The following is a 12,547-nucleotide window of genomic DNA, read 5'->3' as shown; positions in this document are numbered from 1 at the left end:
ACAATATTGTATCTAATGTCCTGCTGATTTTTGTATAAATTGTTGACCATGCAATTAAATCCTTTTTTAATTTCATATCTTAATAAATACGGCCGGGGGGTCTTGCGACCTCCCGCCTTCCAAAGATAACCAGGTCTCATGTTCATGTGTCAGGGGGTTGGTGTGGTCAGATGGGGGGGCGGCAGCCAGTCGCTGACCATGATGGAATGTGAGATCAAGGGCACAATTACATTTAACACGCTTGGTATCACTATCACAGGCACAAAAGAGGTAGCAGAAGGAGGTGGGGGGGCCATTAAAGAGCACAACACTTTACAAATACAAATATCAAAACCGCAGTGAGAATCGCGAGAGTGGTGAGGGATGCAGAAGGCACAGACATGTACTTCTTTAATTAGCTCCCGGAGGGAGCCCTATGTCCACGTTGTGGCTCAATCAGAATTCCGAAACACTGTGATAGTTTAAAGGTTTGTTATCTTCATGGCCAGCATGACTGATACACACAGTTGTAAACATTTTGGACAACAAAAAACACTACGGTAAAAGAGGACCTCGGGGAAATTTATAGACCTTGCTCTGGGTACAATCCCCAAAGAACCTGGAAACAACAAAAAGTACCAGAGGGTCTGAAAACAAACAAAGCTCAAAGGTGTACGCTAACCGCCTGGTCAGCCACAGTCCCTTACTCACCCAGGGGTCAAAAATGATTTGACACAAAAGGCTCTCAAGGGATGAGGAAAATACCCATCAGTCACCATACGGATCCGCCCTTCATCATTTGGGATTTTATCCGGACCACCCGTCTGAGAAAATCAGTGCCACAATCAAAGGATGACCTGGTGGTGAGGAGGTCCCTTAAGTGGTTATTGATTAAAGTGTGGTCTGCCACTCGATCTTAGTGAGTGGAAAAAGACATGGGACTGGGGTGTGCAGTGCAAATAAATGTGAGTGAGAAAGAAACCAAGAAAAAAGAGTGTGTTAAAATTGGTCAAAAGAGCACGGAACGATTTTTATTCTGTGTATGCTCTCAATACCAAGGTTAAAAATATATATAACCTTAGGCAGTCAAGTTAGGTAGACTGTCTGAGGTAGGGTCGGTCGACATGTTTCAGCAAACATGGACTATTGCGTCCTTGCTTTCATCAGGACCAGGACTTTGAGGCTAGTGCTACTGCACAACGTGAATAAATCATAAAGTGAAAAAGTGACAAAAGGAAGGAAGAAACAAGTGCAAAAAGTCACCTGTATAATCCAAATGCCATTACAGTTAGTGCCGTTCACTTAATCTGTAAGGTAGACTTGCCTCACCCTACCTGGCAGCGGCTCAGGGGAAAATGAAGCACCGCTCTCTCCGTTGGTACTCCGTGGCCGGCGTCCTTGCCGACTGGGACGCCGGCCACGGACTGGGACGACGGCCTTTTGTCACTTTTTCACTTTATGATTTATTCACGTTGTGCAGTAGCACTAGCATCAAAGTCCTGGTCCTGATGAAAGCAAGGACGCAATAGTCCATGTTTGCTGAAACATGTCGACCGACCCTACCTCAGCCAGTCTACCTAACTTGACTGCCTAAGGTTATATATATTTTTAACCTTGGTATTGAGAGCATACACAGAATAAAAATCGTTCCGTGCTCTTTTGACCAATTTTAACACAATCTTTTTTCTTGGTTTCTTTCTCACTCACATTTATTTGCACTGCACACCCCAGTCCCATGTCTTTTTCCACTCACTAAGATCGAGTGGCAGACCACACTGTAATCAATAACCACTTAAGGGACCTCCTCACCACCAGGTCATCCTTTGATTGTGGCACTGATTTTCTCAGACGGGTGGTCCGGATAAAATCCCAAATGATGAAGGGCGGATCCGTATGGTGACTGATGGGTATTTTCCTCATCCCTTGAGAGCCTTTTGTGTCGAATCATTTTTGACACCTGGGTGAGTAAGGGACTGTGGCTGACCAGGCGGTTAGCGTACACCTTTGAGCTTTGTTTGTTTTCAGACCCTCTGGTACCTTTTGTTGTTTCCAGGTAAACATTTTGGATCCTACTCAGATTATTGAGGTTGACTCTGCTGCAGAGTACTAGGGAAGGCAGAGGCCCAGTGCTTTTTCGTGACTATTAATGATTTGAGCACAAACCTCCCTTTGACCTGATGATCATGCCGCTCTGTGTTGTGACACATTTTTGAAAAACATGGATGCAGGAGTGTGCTTTTTTGCACTTTTGCATGTTTATAGAAGGGAATTGCTGCATGCCTGTATCTGTGTGATGCAAGAGACACCTATCCGGAGGGTTCTGAGGGAGGAAGGTGTGATAGGCGTGATGAAGGGAATTAGCAGGCCTCTGCCTGGTAGGCATTCACTGCAAGCGTGACATTTATTAACATGTGGTACAGCTGTTCCCGTAGTCACATTTCAAAGAAAAACTCAATGCAGAACCCAAATTACAGAAAGTGGGTAACACACGAGTCGAAGGAAACTACTTCTTTCCTGAGAATGTAGACGTTTCAGAAAAACAGAATCTGTTGACTCATAATGAAACGAGCAGCTAATGTTTCTAGCTAGAGTAAATCTGTAACTAATTTAGCATTGGATGGATGAGTGTGCCACAGCAGCGTCAAGCTATCAAACGTGAGTCATATCACATGGGGTGGAGTTCAAAACGATGTTCCCTTTAATTGCTACTAGGTCTAGTGCTATCCTAATTTAGTCCATTGTACAAGCTAATACTCGTTTAGGCTTAACCTCCCATGACACTGTCTTCAAGCCATAGATAGATCTCTTTATTATCTAATTAAATGGAGTGAATTGTATCGACCTTGGAAAGTTTATTGGCCGAGTTGGCTACGTCGGGTTCCAAACTCAAGAAGGATGGCTTATTGGCACACAGGTTGGTGTTGAAGATAATTCATTTGAATGCATATGGAATGTTCGGTAGTCTGCTCACTTTTTTTTGCGTGGCACTTTATCCACTCTTTCAAATTGTATTCTGGGATTCCTCAGGCCATGTTCATAATGCTAACATTGAAATTAGGGGTCGGCGGACTTCCACAAAGGTTTTATGTTACTTGGAGGAATTCTGCAGAGTACAACTCCATGAGTTCCCCCCACCCCTACTTTTTAATACATATAAGCCACTCTTAACCTAGGCCCTGTACAGCATATGAGCATGATGCAAAGATTCTAAAAAGTAGGACATGTACTTTTCAGTTTTACTTGTCCTAGTAGTGAAACACTCTTAAATTCATTTTTCACTACTGCAAAGCCTATCAATGCCATAGGTTAACATTGGGATTACCTTTTTTACATCTTATACATGTAATTTCAATTGGAAAGAGATGGGACCACACAAGTTTGGTGTCTCTGGAATCACAATTTGCAATCCTAACCTATGGAGAAGTTAGATTTCAAATTGTAATTCTAAAAATTGCACTGTTAGAAGGTTGGCATTTTCTTAACTTAGCCATTTGGCGACTAATACCTGTCTATAAATACATGTATGGGGTGGTTGACTGCTGGGATTTATGCGTTCCCCCCAGACACCCACACACGAAGAGTGCTCAGGTGTGACTGATGGATCATCCACGTCCTGAGTGTCCATTTAGGGCAGGAGGGGAGGGAGGAGCTGACACTTACACCTGAATAGGCTAAGTCAAAACCCCACACAAAGGGCTGCATACCCAAGACTGAACCCAGGACAGGAAGGGCAGAGCCTCTCTGGACTTCAAAGGCTTCTCTTTAAAGTCTCCCCCATTTTAGAGGTACAACTGAGTATAATCAGTACTGTCTTGCTGGCTTACCTCGTGTTAGACATCTCAGGGAAGTCAAAGACTTCCATTCTCTCATCTACAGTACATGAACTCTGCCACCTGAGAGTCTTGCTCAGCCAATTATTGCCAATTTAGTGTCTGCCTTTGTAAGTGGGTATAAAGTGCAGCAGCTATCAACATCTATGTAGCGCCATCGATGTACAGCTCGGAACCAGTGCATCTCCCTTGCCTCTGATGCATCGCCGGTACTGCAATGACCAAAGACATCACATCGCCATCTGCACGGTGCATTGTCTCCAGTTCCTTTACTTTGCTTGGCTCAATGAAGACATATTGCCTATGTCTTGTGGCTCGGCGATGAAGCATCCCCCAATTTATGTGGCTTGGAACTGATGCATCACCTACATCCGAAGGGATCGACAATGAAGTATCACCTCCTCTGCCCCACACATCGGGTCTTCGTCAATGATGCAACAAGGTACTTTTTGAATGGGACAAGGTTGGTCCCTGTATCTGACCCACGCTCAATCGTGGTCAGCTTGAACTTTTGGATTTGACCCAGTCTAGCGTGACCAGTTAGCCCCAGTTGCCGCTTTATGCTTTTAAGCACTATATTTCAGTTTAATCTTTAAAAAATCATAACTCCTGTATACTTATTTTGTCATTATGGCCTTGTTTTGTTCATGAAGTTATCTTCTATTTTTCTAACCAGTTGTTATATCTCTTTGTGAAATGTTTTCACAGTTTTTCCTGTTGAAGTGTTGCACAAATACGTTACACATCGCCTCTTAAGACAAGCCTGACTGCTCTGTGGCAAGCTATCAGCGGAGTTGCTTTACGCGGGCTCTAAGGAGTTCGCCAAAAAGTCTGTGGAGTTCAGCTACTCTATGCCACGCTCTGCTACGCGCCTCCCACCCTCCTGCAATAAAAATTTTCTAGATACAATTTACAATTAAAGTAAAATAAAACCACACTTACCTCATCATGGCATCCCGGACTGCCCTCTTCCTCCTCGCGTAATCCCGTACTTCATGGTAGGACTGTGCATGCATGCGCAGTCCTACCATGACGCATGTCTGATGTAGGGATTACGGCGAGGAGGAGGAGGGCTGCACGGGATGCTGCGATACGGTAAGTGCAGTGTTATTTTACTTTAATTGTAAATTGCATTTAGAAAATATTTATTGTGGGGGTGGGAGGCGGGAGGGCCTGGGGCTGAACTCTGCTCCGCTGTGGATTTGGAATTTTTGCAGGAACTTCGCGTTCCCTGCGGAACGCAGAGTCTGCAAAATTCTGCAAACTCCGCCAGTGGAGCAGAGTTCAGTGTCCAGGGTTACTGAGCACAGGTTAATTTAGGGTGTGTATCTGACTTACTTTGACTAGGACTGTTGTTCCTGCTTTGATAAGGTGCATACCTCTGCCAACCAGTAAACCAATTTCTAACAACAGCCATAACATCCAGCCAAGTAATTCTTGAAAAAGCACACAAAATCATTGACTTTTGCATGGGCACCTATAGTGAAGACCGAGTTCTGCCTGCATACGTTGCTATGTTAGCATAAGCGTATTAGAATTTTAAATGCCATTTTGCCACTTTGCCGCTTTTGCACACAACACTACATGTATCTGTTGTTGTAAGTTAAACTGCTTGATTTTCTTTACATGAGAACGGTCTGCTTTCCAAATCCCTAGACTTACACTGCAACCTCAGTCTGTACACTTTGTGCTGCAGGCTTCAAGGTCAAATAACAATGTATGCTGTTGATTCAGGTTGATCGGCACACGTTCTAGACACAACATGCACCCAGCTGCGCATAGTTAAAACTCAAGTGCCTTTAATATTACACTGCATGCATGTTTTCAGGCACTTGGAGAAAAACCTTTCCATCTACAGAGAGCTTGCTGATCCTGTGATGTTATTCATCTCAGCTGATCTTGGAGGTATGGGGTTCCCCGTTTAAACTTAGAGACCTTCTCTTATTATTAAACCTAGCTCCTAGCCAGGGAAGGGTGGTACACAGGGTGCTATAAGACCTGTTTCCACTATCATTATTACATGATTTCTCCCTTTGTGTTTTATGGAATTGTAACAATGCTAATTGTTTTATTTCTAATCATATGTCTGCTTATGTTAGCCAAAATACTGCATCTAAGAGCACGTAGTTAAAATAAACATTTTAAACTTTACTTTGTCTCTGATTACTCATGTTGTGGACTTGTATGAGAATATAAATGAAAGAGTGTTCTTGATTGCCACCATTCCTCAGAGTATTCTAAGCCACTTGTTCTGGGTTGTCTACTCATTGGTAGCTTTGCGGTAGGACGGAGAACAAATGAGACACTGATGCTAGCCGGATAGGGTTTCTGGGTACTGAGGTGAGTTTTTGGTACACCACAATTCACTGAGGTCCTACTTTCCTGCGCATAGTTCTGTGCATGAGCAGAATCCCCACAACATGATTCGCTGGACTAGATTCTTAGTATACTTGTAACATTTGTAAAGTAACATTTAGTAAATCCCTTCTCTATTTACAATAGACTCACAAGAAGAGTAGTCAAACAGAAGTTTTAGAAAGAAGTAGCTTCCAGCATGCATCCATTGGGAAGTTTTCCTGCTGTGTTCATGACATTCAAAATGCCTAGGCAAGATTTCAATGATGTTTTTAAAGTATTTATCAGTAATCTTCTTCTACATTAATTAGAATTGTTACCTGAATTTACCATGTTTAAATATATTGGAATTGGAATTATCATTGTTGTCCTTTGATATGTTTATTAGAAAATCAGGTGTGTTAAGATGATGTCAAGAAAGAGCAAAACTTAGCCAACTAGTAAGTAGCCAATTCACCCTAGGTTGAAAACTGTTTTCAATCAACAGTCTTGGACACAATTATAGCTTTTAACACAGCAGTCTGACGAGGGTGGAGGACTGCAAAAAGATGCAGAATACTCTCTTTGTTAAGCTGCCCTGGTATAATTCCCAGAATATAGTGTTAGGAAATCTAATTGCTAAGCTATATCAGTGAGAGAGTACCAAATTGGTGTGAGCTGTGACTGAGCTTTCATAAAGACAACATAATCAGACTCATGAAAGATATACTTCTGTGTGTCATGACTACATGGCTTGGCTCACCTTTAGTAACTTGACTAAATCAACTTGAAGGTTTTCCTCAGTGACATGGCTGTTGTAAATATAGATTGGACACTGGGCATGCTCATCAGAGAGATGAAGCAACAAATGTAATTGTTGTAAATCCATTCAGTAGTTTTTGAGCAATTAATGCTAAAAAGCTTTGTATAGCGAGGGAAGTGGAGCCTCCAGGGATCCGACGATCTCTTTGATTGGCTGCCACCATCTCAACCAAGTAGTAGCAGCCATCTTAAAACTCAGGACTCAGTCCTGATGCACTAAAAAAGTTTAAAAAAAGACATAAGGGGCAGAATAGGGATACCCCTACCCCTTTGGATTGGTGGTGGGGTCCCAGAGGGACCTTGCCTGGGACCAAAAACATGTTTTTTTTACATTTTTCTGCAAATTTACAGAGGTTTTGGAAATCGGCTGCAACATTGTTTTAATAACAAGTGCAAGCTCCTGTGCAAGTTTATAAACTTCCACTGGGGTGGGCCAAGGCCCCTGTGGAGTTTTTTTTTGGAGGGGAGGAGGAGATCCCCCCCCCTTCTCATGGGAATTTTCGCCTCGGGGGAACCCCTCAACTGGGTGTCACGATCGCTCTCGCCACCACGGCAAGAAGAAGAAGAAAATGTAGAATAGCGCGATCTCTCCAAACGGACTACATGTCCCAGAAGGCAAAGCGGCTTTGGAAGGCAGGAAAAAGGGCTGAGCCTATATAAGCTCCTCCCCTGCAGCAGGTAGTTGCTTGACAATTGTTATTGTGGTTTTGGTATGGGCGGATGGTGTTGTCCCCGCCGGATGTATACCCTAGAAACCCAGCGCAGACGAAGAGCCTGCGAGGTCAGACAACATTCAAGCCCACGCCGATGAAAAGCCTGCTAGGTCAACGGATTCAAGTCTACGCCGAGGAAGAGCCTGCGAGGTCATACACTCAAGTCTACGCCGAGGAAAAGCCTGCGAGGTCAGAGGAGTGGAGAAAACTTCCGACAAGTCGCAAGTATACCAAAAGAAGAACGGGCTCGTTCTTCTTTCCAAGTCTTTTTCTTTCTTTCAAGTATCCCGCGTGTTACGCGTTCTGATTTCATTTGTTCCCCAGAAGTTCCCAAGCTTCCATAAGACAGAGTTCTTATTTGAGTTCATTTTTATTGAACCCTTTGACAACAAGTTTGTTCCCAAGCGTTATTGAGAACAAAGAGACTACTAAGAAAATATACTTTTCTGTATCCGAGGGTAGAAGAGCCTCATTGGGAAATACTCCATTGGAGAAAGTGACGATAACTTTCTCTTCACATATCCGGTTATCTCGGATTGAGTAACTGCCTGTTTTCGTTTCACGAGGAGAGAGCTTTATCTCTGGTAAGTGTCATCACTCGGGCCAGGGGAGGGAAGTGACCTTAAAGAGACAGGGTACTCATACCTGTCCTTTGTCTCTCCACGCTGCAGTACGTCCCTCAACCGAGTTCTAGTGGATCACCTAGACCCCGAAGGCAGCATTCCAAACTCCGGCTCTCCTACACCTTCTCACCTCCCGGCTTCTCGCAATACTCACTCAGAAGGTGATTCACACATCACCTCTGGGTGTTGTGTTTAGACAAGTCGAGGGGACTTTCATCCCATCGTTCCTGCTGGCCAGATTCATCAGGTTAGTGGTGCGCAACTGTTCTTGCGCAGCATACAATCCCGACAGATTGTCAAGCCCAAGAATACTAACCAGCCCGGACGATGGAAGTCGATGCTACTCTCGCTTCCCTGCTGGAAAGTTTCTCAGAACTGTGACAGGAGGTCCTTACCTCTCGTGCCGAGAACCAATCTTTATACCAGGAAGTTACACAGATGCGCAAAGAGTTGTCTGACTTGGTGGCACTTAAGGAACCAGTGGTAAGAACCATACTCAAACCAGCCACGTTACCCCCACCTGCGTCATCCCGGACCGGGGGTTATTTTTTGCCTTTATCTACTCCCTGTGCAACCACGGATACCTTACCGACTGTTCAGATAATCCAGAACACGGGGATACCTCTTGCTCCACCGGAGAGGTTTTACGGGGATCCTCGAAAGTTCAAGACATTTCTAAATCAGTGCCGTCTTCATTTCTTGTGTAAACCCGCAGTCTTCCAGGAGGAAGCGGCTAAAACGGCATTTATGATGTCCTACATGGGAGGGAATGCGTCAAGTTGGGCCATACCCTTGTTGGAACGTAACGACCCTGTGTTACATAACTTTTCTGATTTTTGTCTCGAGTTGAGAAAACTATTCGACAGAAAATCTCACATGCTAACCCTTGACCGGGAAATAATGACACTGAGACTGGGTTCACAAGATCTATTGTCATACATTACCACCTTCAATCACCTTTTAGTGGAAACTGATTGGCCGGTGGAAAAACGGATTTCCCTCTTTTATCAGGGTTTAAGAGGCGAATTAAAAGATGTGTTAGCCCAAGTGGTGCAATTACTAACAACGGTATCAGAACTTATTGATCTGACCGTCCAGTTAGATCACCGTCTGCTAGAGCGAAAAGGAGAAAGACCCAGAGGAGACAATCGATTCTACTATCCTCTTACCCGACCAAGAACAGGAGGAGAGGAGAAAACTAAGGTATCAGAAGAGTCTGAACCCATGCAGATCGGAGGGATCAGAGGCCCCCTTACTCCCGAAGAAAAGGATAAAAGAAGACGTCTTAAACTTTGTCTTTATTGCGGGAAAGGAGGACATTTTATTAAGGAATGCCGAGCCCGGAATCACGTTCCCGGACGCTCTACCCTTCCCCGAGTCCAAGCTACTATGAAGAACGCAGAACCGTCGGAAAACTGAAGATCTCAAATCAGACGGAGGTCTCTGACTTGAGATGCCAGCTTTCCATGATCTCCCCCGTTCTTGCTAACACCCTTCATCCTGCAGTGGCCCACATGAATGTAAGTGTGTCTCTCTGGATTTCCTCTCGAAACAAACTACAGATTGATGCCCTCCTTGACTCTGGGGCCACTGGTAATTACATCGACCAAGCTTTTGCGTTACGAATGGGCATCCCGTGCGAAAAAAAGCCTCGACCCGAAACAGTAAAAGCAGTGGACGGCACCATCCTTTCATCAGGTCCGGTGGTTTATAATACCCTTTCCCTATTGATGGAGTTTGGGGAGGACCATCAAGAACATATCCAATTTGACCAGATTGATGCCCCGCAGTTTCGTCTCATCCTGGGTATGCCATGGCTTACACTGCACAATCCTTTTGTGAGTTGGTCGTCCCATACGGTCAATATGACCTCTCCCTATTGTAAAGAACATTGTACGAATCATGAGCTTCTGCCTTCACTCACGGCACCCTCACCTGCCACCTATTTGGTGAATGCCTGCACCTTTGAGAAATTCTGTTGTGCCACGGTGCTTCCCGTTGAATACCAGGAGTATAAGGCCTTGTTTGACATACAACATGCAGCCCAGTTACCACCCCATCGGGTCTATGACTGTCGTGTTGACCTGGTACCGGGGGCGGATATCCCCTGCATCAGGGTATATGCTTTGACGGAAAAAGAAACCCAATACTTGAAAACATATATTGAGGATAACCTAGCCACCGGGTTTATCAGACACTCAACCTCCCCTGCGTCATCGCCGATGTTTTTTATTGCCAAGAAGGATTGTGATGAGCTAAGACCTTGCATTGATTACCGTGCTATTAACAAGGTAACGATAAAAAAACGCTATCCCCTTCCCCTGATTCCGGTCTTGATGGATCAATTGAAGGGAGCACGATATTTCACAAAGCTCGATCTTCGGGGCGCCTACCACCTTGTGCGAGTGCAAAAAGGGGACGAGTGGAAGACGGCTTTCAAGACCAAATTCGGTTTATTCGAATACCGGGTAATGCCCTTTGGTCTCTGCAACGCCCCCGCAGCATTCCAGTTCTTCATGGACGAGGTGCTGAGAGGATGTCTGGAATCATACTGTGTGGTCTACATCGACGATATTTTGATTTATTCAACAACAATGTCCGAGCATATCGTCCATGTAAAGACAGTCTTGCGGAAACTACAACAAAATTTGTTGTACGCTAAGTTGGAGAAGTGCCTTTTCCATGTTCAGGAAGTAGCCTTCTTGGGGTACATTATAGACGCCCAAGGGTTCCGGATGGATATGAGCAAAGTTGAGGTGATCCTTAACTGGAAGACTCCACAGAATGTTAAAGCTGTGCAAAGCTTTCTTGGCTTTGCCAACTATTATCGGTTCTTTATTCGGGACTTTTCAAAAACCATCCACCCCATCACAGCTCTCCTAAGAAAGAACGTACCGTTTGTATGGGGAACTGAAGCAGAACTATCCTTTCAACTTCTTAAGGACAGGTTTACCCAGGTCCCGATTCTCAGACATCCGGATCCTCTACTTCCGTATATCCTATAGACTGACGCCTCCCAATACGCCCTCGGAGGAATCTTATCCCAAAGACATCCCACCACGGGGCAGTTGCACCCAGTGGCCTACTATTCGAGGAAACTTACACCCTGTGAGATAAACTACACCATCACGGATAAAGAACTCCTTGCCATTAAAAGGGCTTGTGAAGAGTGGCAACACTATCTCCTAGGTGCTTTGCACACTGTTGAAATCATCACGGATCATCAGAACTTGTTGTTCCTCAAAACGGCTAAAGCTTTGACTCCGAGACAGCTGAGATGGACTTTGTTTTTCTCCGACTTTGATTTCGTAATCAAATACAGACCTGGGTCACGCAATGGGAAAGCGGACGCCTTATCCCGTCTAGGAGAAGAAGAGACGGTGGAACCTGAGGAACCCCCCTATATCCTTCAAGAAACAGACGGGTCCATAAACTCGCTTGCCCTGGTCATGTCTGGGGACTTTTTGGAAGATGTAAAAGTGGCCCTCACCGATCTTGATATTGCCTCTTGGATACATGAGGAGCCAGAACACCGACATACGGAAAACGACCTAGCATACCATTTCCATACTTTGTATATACCCCAGATGGCGTTGCAACAACAGGTGCTGAAATGGGCGCATGACTCTGTATTGAGCGGCCACATGGGCATCTACAAGACCACTGCCAACGTGGAACGTTCCTTTTGGTGGAAAGATGTTCGAGCTGATGTCAAAGAATATGTAAAGACCTGTGCGATTTGTGCCCAGGGCAAATCTGTCCATACTAAACCATCAGGCTTACTCCATCCTTTGCCTATTCCCCCTAAACCCTGGCATAGATTATCCATGGATTTTATTGTAGAGATGCCTCCCTGCGTCAATCAGACGGTCATCCTGGTGGTAGTAGACCATCTCACAAAGATGGGTCACTTTATTTCTTTACCGGGTCTACCTTCGTCTGTGGAGTTAGCTAAGGTATTCCTCCAATACATAGTGCGGGCGCATGGATTGCCGAGCGTGCTGATCACTGATCGCGGCACGCAATTTACATCGCATTTTTGGAAAGCTCTATGTGCCATCTAGCAGATTGACGCCAGATTATCATCTAGCTACCATCCCCAGACAGATGGTAAAACTGAACGTCTAAATCGGAGCAATACCTCCACTGTTTTACCATGCAGAATGCAACAGATTGGACCACACTATTGTGGTTGGCGGAGTTCGCATTAAGCATGGGCGAATTTTGCGAATCTCGCGTTCGCGAA

The sequence above is a fragment of the Lissotriton vulgaris genome, chromosome 5 (assembly GCF_964263255.1).
Source record: "Lissotriton vulgaris chromosome 5, aLisVul1.2, whole genome shotgun sequence".
Lineage (NCBI taxonomy): Eukaryota > Metazoa > Chordata > Amphibia > Caudata > Salamandridae > Lissotriton > Lissotriton vulgaris.
The sequence above is the reverse complement of the archived record's forward strand: the minus strand, read 5'-3'. Positions refer to the sequence as shown.